Source organism: Phyllobates terribilis, unplaced genomic scaffold (assembly GCF_046119375.1).
Source record: "Phyllobates terribilis strain yellow unplaced genomic scaffold, ASM4611937v1 Scaffold_72__1_contigs__length_7157903, whole genome shotgun sequence".
NCBI classification, from domain to species: domain Eukaryota; kingdom Metazoa; phylum Chordata; class Amphibia; order Anura; family Dendrobatidae; genus Phyllobates; species Phyllobates terribilis.
In genome coordinates, this window is record NW_027362832.1 from 1 (window position 1) to 6,334 (window position 6,334).

Genomic DNA, 6,334 nt, shown 5'->3' on the forward strand with positions numbered 1-6,334 from the left:
AAGTAGGGTTAGCGTCAGGACAACTAGGGTTAGCGTCAGGGCAACTAGGGTTAGCGTCAGGACAAGTAGGGTTAGCGTCAGGACAACTAGGGTTAGCATCAGGACAACTAGGGTTAGCGTCAGGACAAGTAGGGTTAGCGTCAGGACAACTAGGGTTAGCCTCAGGAAAACTAGGGTTAGCGTCAGGACAAGTAGAGTTAGCGTCAGGACAACTAGGGTTAGCGTCAGGACAAGTAGGGTTAGCGTCAGGACAACTAGGGTTAGCGTCAGGACAAGTAGGGATAGCGTCAGGACAAGTAGGGTTAGCGTCAGGACAACTAGGGTTAGCGTCAGGACAACTAGGGTTAGCGTCAGGACAATTAGTGTTAGCGTCAGGACAACTAGGGTTAGCGTCAGGACAACTAGGGTTAGCGTCAGGACAAGTAGGGTTAGCGTCAGGACAAGTAGGGTTAGCGTCAGGACAACTAGGGTTAGCGTCAGGACAACTAGGGTTAGCGTCAGGACAACTAGGGTTAGCGTCAGGACAATTAGTGTTAGCGTCAGGACAACTAGGGTTAGCGTCAGGACAACTAGGGTTAGCGTCAGGACAACTAGGGTTAGCGTCAGGACAACTATGGTTAGCGTCAGGACAACTAGGGTTAGCGTCAGGACAAGTAGGGTTAGCGTCAGGACAACTAGGGTTAGCGTCAGGACAACTAGGGTTAGCGTCAGGACAAGTAGGGTTAGCATCAGGACAACTAGGGTTAGCGTCAGGGCAACTAGGGTTAGCGTCAGGACAAGTAGGGTTAGCGTCAGGACAACTAGGGTTAGCGTCAGGACAACTAGGGTTAGCGTCAGGACAACTAGGGTTAGCGTCAGGACAATTAGTGTTAGCGTCAGGACAACTAGGGTTAGCGTCAGGACAACTAGGGTTAGCGTCAGGACAACTAGGGTTAGCGTCAGGACAACTATGGTTAGCGTCAGGACAACTAGGGTTAGCGTCAGGACAAGTAGGGTTAGCGTCAGGACAAGTAGGGTTAGCGTCAGGACAACTAGGGTTAGCGTCAGGACAACTAGGGTTAGCGTCAGGACAACTAGGGTTAGCGTCAGGACAATTAGTGTTAGCGTCAGGACAACTAGGGTTAGCGTCAGGACAACTAGGGTTAGCGTCAGGACAACTAGGGTTAGCGTCAGGACAACTATGGTTAGCGTCAGGACAACTAGGGTTAGCGTCAGGACAAGTAGGGTTAGCGTCAGGACAACTAGGGTTAGCATCAGGACAACTAGGGTTAGCGTCAGGACAACTAGGGTTAGCGTCAGGACAACTAGGGTTAGCGTCAGGACAAGTAGGGTTAGCGTCAGGACAACTAGGGTTAGCGTCAGGACAACTAGGGTTAGCGTCAGGACAACTAGGGTTAGCGTCAGGACAATTAGTGTTAGCGTCAGGACAACTAGGGTTAGCGTCAGGACAACTAGGGTTAGCGTCAGGACAAGTAGGGTTAGCGTCAGGACAACTAGGGTTAGCGTCAGGACAACTAGGGTTAGCGTCAGGAAAAGTAGGGTTAGCATCAGGACAACTAGGGTTAGCGTCAGGACAACTAGGGTTAGCGTCAGGACAAGTAGGGTTAGCGTCAGGACAACTAGGGTTAGCGTCAGGGCAACTAGGGTTAGCGTCAGGACAAGTAGGGTTAGCGTCAGGACAACTAGGGTTAGCGTCAGGACAACTAGGGTTAGCGTCAGGACAAGTAGGGTTAGCGTCAGGACAACTAGGGTTAGCGTCAGGACAACTAGGGTTAGCGTCAGGACAATTAGTGTTAGCGTCAGGACAACTAGGGTTAGCGTCAGGACAACTAGGGTTAGCGTCAGGACAACTAGGGTTAGCGTCAGGATAAGTAGGGTTAGCGTCAGGACAAGTAGGGTTAGCGTCAGGACAACTAGGGTTAGCGTCAGGACAACTAGGGTTAGCATCAGTACAAGTAGGGTTAGCGTCAGGACAACTAGGGTTAGCGTCAGGACAAGTAGGGTTAGCGTCAGGACAACTAGGATTAGCGTCAGGACAACTAGGGTTAGCGTCGGGACAACTAGGGTTAGCGTCAGGACAATTAGTGTTAGCGTCAGGACAACTAGGGTTAGCGTCAGGACAACTAGGGTTAGCGTCAGGACAAGTAGGGTTAGCGTCAGGACAACTAGGGTTAGCGTCAGGACAACTAGGGTTAGCGTCAGGACAAGTAGGGTTAGCGTCAGGACAACTAGAGTTAGCGTCAGGACAACTAGGGTTAGCGTCAGGACAAGTAGGGTTAGCGTCAGGACAACTAGGGTTAGCGTCAGGGCAACTAGGGTTAGCGTCAGGACAAGTAGGGTTAGCGTCAGGACAACTAGGGTTAGCGTCAGGACAACTAGGGTTAGCGTCAGGACAAGTAGGGTTAGCGTCAGGACAAGTAGGGATAGCGTCAGGACAAGTAGGGTTAGCGTCAGGACAACTAGGGTTAGCGTCAGGACAACTAGGGTTAGCGTCAGGACAATTAGTGTTAGCGTCAGGACAACTAGGGTTAGCGTCAGGACAACTAGGGTTAGCGTCAGGACAAGTAGGGTTAGCGTCAGGACAAGTAGGGTTAGCGTCAGGACAACTAGGGTTAGCGTCAGGACAACTAGGGTTAGCGTCAGGACAACTAGGGTTAGCGTCAGGACAATTAGTGTTAGCGTCAGGACAACTAGGGTTAGCGTCAGGACAACTAGGGTTAGCGTCAGGACAACTAGGGTTAGCGTCAGGACAACTATGGTTAGCGTCAGGACAACTAGGGTTAGCGTCAGGACAAGTAGGGTTAGCGTCAGGACAACTAGGGTTAGCGTCAGGACAACTAGGGTTAGCGTCAGGACAAGTAGGGTTAGCATCAGGACAACTAGGGTTAGCGTCAGGGCAACTAGGGTTAGCGTCAGGACAAGTAGGGTTAGCGTCAGGACAACTAGGGTTAGCGTCAGGACAACTAGGGTTAGCGTCAGGACAACTAGGGTTAGCGTCAGGACAATTAGTGTTAGCGTCAGGACAACTAGGGTTAGCGTCAGGACAACTAGGGTTAGCGTCAGGACAACTAGGGTTAGCGTCAGGACAACTATGGTTAGCGTCAGGACAACTAGGGTTAGCGTCAGGACAAGTAGGGTTAGCGTCAGGACAAGTAGGGTTAGCGTCAGGACAACTAGGGTTAGCGTCAGGACAACTAGGGTTAGCGTCAGGACAACTAGGGTTAGCGTCAGGACAATTAGTGTTAGCGTCAGGACAACTAGGGTTAGCGTCAGGACAACTAGGGTTAGCGTCAGGACAACTAGGGTTAGCGTCAGGACAACTATGGTTAGCGTCAGGACAACTAGGGTTAGCGTCAGGACAAGTAGGGTTAGCGTCAGGACAACTAGGGTTAGCATCAGGACAACTAGGGTTAGCGTCAGGACAACTAGGGTTAGCGTCAGGACAACTAGGGTTAGCGTCAGGACAAGTAGGGTTAGCGTCAGGACAACTAGGGTTAGCGTCAGGACAACTAGGGTTAGCGTCAGGACAACTAGGGTTAGCGTCAGGACAATTAGTGTTAGCGTCAGGACAACTAGGGTTAGCGTCAGGACAACTAGGGTTAGCGTCAGGACAAGTAGGGTTAGCGTCAGGACAACTAGGGTTAGCGTCAGGACAACTAGGGTTAGCGTCAGGAAAAGTAGGGTTAGCGTCAGGACAACTAGGGTTAGCGTCAGGACAACTAGGGTTAGCGTCAGGACAAGTAGGGTTAGCGTCAGGACAACTAGGGTTAGCGTCAGGGCAACTAGGGTTAGCGTCAGGACAAGTAGGGTTAGCGTCAGGACAACTAGGGTTAGCGTCAGGACAACTAGGGTTAGCGTCAGGACAAGTAGGGTTAGCGTCAGGACAACTAGGGTTAGCGTCAGGACAACTAGGGTTAGCGTCAGGACAATTAGTGTTAGCGTCAGGACAACTAGGGTTAGCGTCAGGACAACTAGGGTTAGCGTCAGGACAACTAGGGTTAGCGTCAGGATAAGTAGGGTTAGCGTCAGGACAAGTAGGGTTAGCGTCAGGACAACTAGGGTTAGCGTCAGGACAACTAGGGTTAGCATCAGGACAAGTAGGGTTAGCGTCAGGACAACTAGGGTTAGCGTCAGGACAAGTAGGGTTAGCGTCAGGACAACTAGGATTAGCGTCAGGACAACTAGGGTTAGCGTCGGGACAACTAGGGTTAGCGTCAGGACAATTAGTGTTAGCGTCAGGACAACTAGGGTTAGCGTCAGGACAACTAGGGTTAGCGTCAGGACAAGTAGGGTTAGCGTCAGGACAACTAGGGTTAGCGTCAGGACAACTAGGGTTAGCGTCAGGACAAGTAGGGTTAGCGTCAGGACAACTAGAGTTAGCGTCAGGACAACTAGGGTTAGCGTCAGGACAAGTAGGGTTAGCGTCAGGACAACTAGGGTTAGCGTCAGGGCAACTAGGGTTAGCGTCAGGACAAGTAGGGTTAGCGTCAGGACAACTAGGGTTAGCGTCAGGACAACTAGGGTTAGCGTCAGGACAACTAGGGTTAGCGTCAGGACAAGTAGGGTTAGCGTCAGGACAAGTAGGGTTAGCGTCAGGACAACTAGGGTTAGCGTCAGAACAACTAGGGTTAGCGACAGGACAACTAGGGTTAGCGTCAGGACAACTAGGGTTAGCGTCAGGACAAGTAGGGTTAGCGTCAGGACAACTAGGGTTAGCGTCAGGACAACTAGGGTTAGCGTCAGGACAATTAGTGTTAGCGTCAGGACAACTAGGGTTAGCGTCAGGACAACTAGGGTTAGCGTCAGGACAAGTAGGGTTAGCGTCAGGACAACTAGGGTTAGCGTCAGGACAACTAGGGTTAGCGTCAGGACAACTAGGGTTAGCGTCAGGACAACTAGGGTTAGCGTCAGGACAAGTAGGGTTAGCGTCAGGACAACTAGGGTTAGCGTCAGGGCAACTAGGGTTAGCGTCAGGACAAGTAGGGTTAGCGTCAGGACAACTAGGGTTAGCGTCAGGACAACTAGGGTTAGCGTCAGGACAAGTAGGGTTAGCGTCAAGACAACTAGGGTTAGCGTCAGGACAACTAGGGTTAGCGTTAGGACAATTAGTGTTAGCGTCAGGACAACTAGGGTTAGCGTCAGGACAACTAGGGTTAGCGTCAGGACAACTAGGGTTAGCGTCAGGACAAGTAGGGTTAGCATCAGGACAAGTAGGGTTAGCGCCAGGACAACTAGGGTTAGCGTCAGGACAACTAGGGTTAGCGTCAGGACAACTAGGGTTAGCATCAGGACAATTAGTGTTAGCGTCAGGACAACTAGGGTTAGCATCAGGACAACTAGGGTTAGCGTCAGGACAACTAGGGTTAGCGTCAGGACAACTATGGTTAGCGTCAGGACAACTAGGGTTAGCGTCAGGACAAGTAGGGTTAGCGTCAGGACAAGTAGGGTTAGCGTCAGGACAAGTAGGGTTAGCGTCAGGACAACTAGGGTTAGCATCAGAACAACTAGGGATAGCGTCAGGACAACTAGGGTTAGCGTCAGGACAAGTAGGGTTAGCGTCAGGACAACTAGGGTTAGCATCAGAACAACTAGGGATAGCGTCAGGACAACTAGGGTTAGCGTCAGGACAAGTAGGGTTAGCGTCAGGACAACTAGGATTAGCGTCAGGACAACTAGGGTTAGCGTCAGGACAACTAGGGTTAGCGTCAGGACAATTAGTGTTAGCGTCAGGACAACTAGGATTAGCGTCAGGACAACTAGGGTTAGCGTCGGGACAACTAGGGTTAGCGTCAGGACAATTAGTGTTAGCGTCAGGACAACTAGGGTTAGCGTCAGGAAAAGTAGGGTTAGCGTCAGGACAACTAGGGTTAGCGTCAGGACAACTAGGGTTAGCGTCAGGACAAGTAGGGTTAGCGTCAGGACAACTAGGGTTAGCGTCAGGGCAACTAGGGTTAGCGTCAGGACAAGTAGGGTTAGCGTCAGGACAACTAGGGTTAGCGTCAGGACAACTAGGGTTAGCGTCAGGACAAGTAGGGTTAGCGTCAGGACAACTAGGGTTAGCGTCAGGACAACTAGGGTTAGCGTCAGGACAATTAGTGTTAGCGTCAGGACAACTAGGGTTAGCGTCAGGACAACTAGGGTTAGCGTCAGGACAAGTAGGGTTAGCGTCAGGACAAGTAGGGTTAGCGTCAGGACAACTAGGGTTAGCGTCAGGACAACTAGGGTTAGCGTCAGGACAATTAGTGTTAGCGTCAGGACAACTAGGGTTAGCGTCAGGACAACTAGGGTTAGCGTCAGGACAACTAGGGTTAGCGTCAGGACAACTATGGTTAGC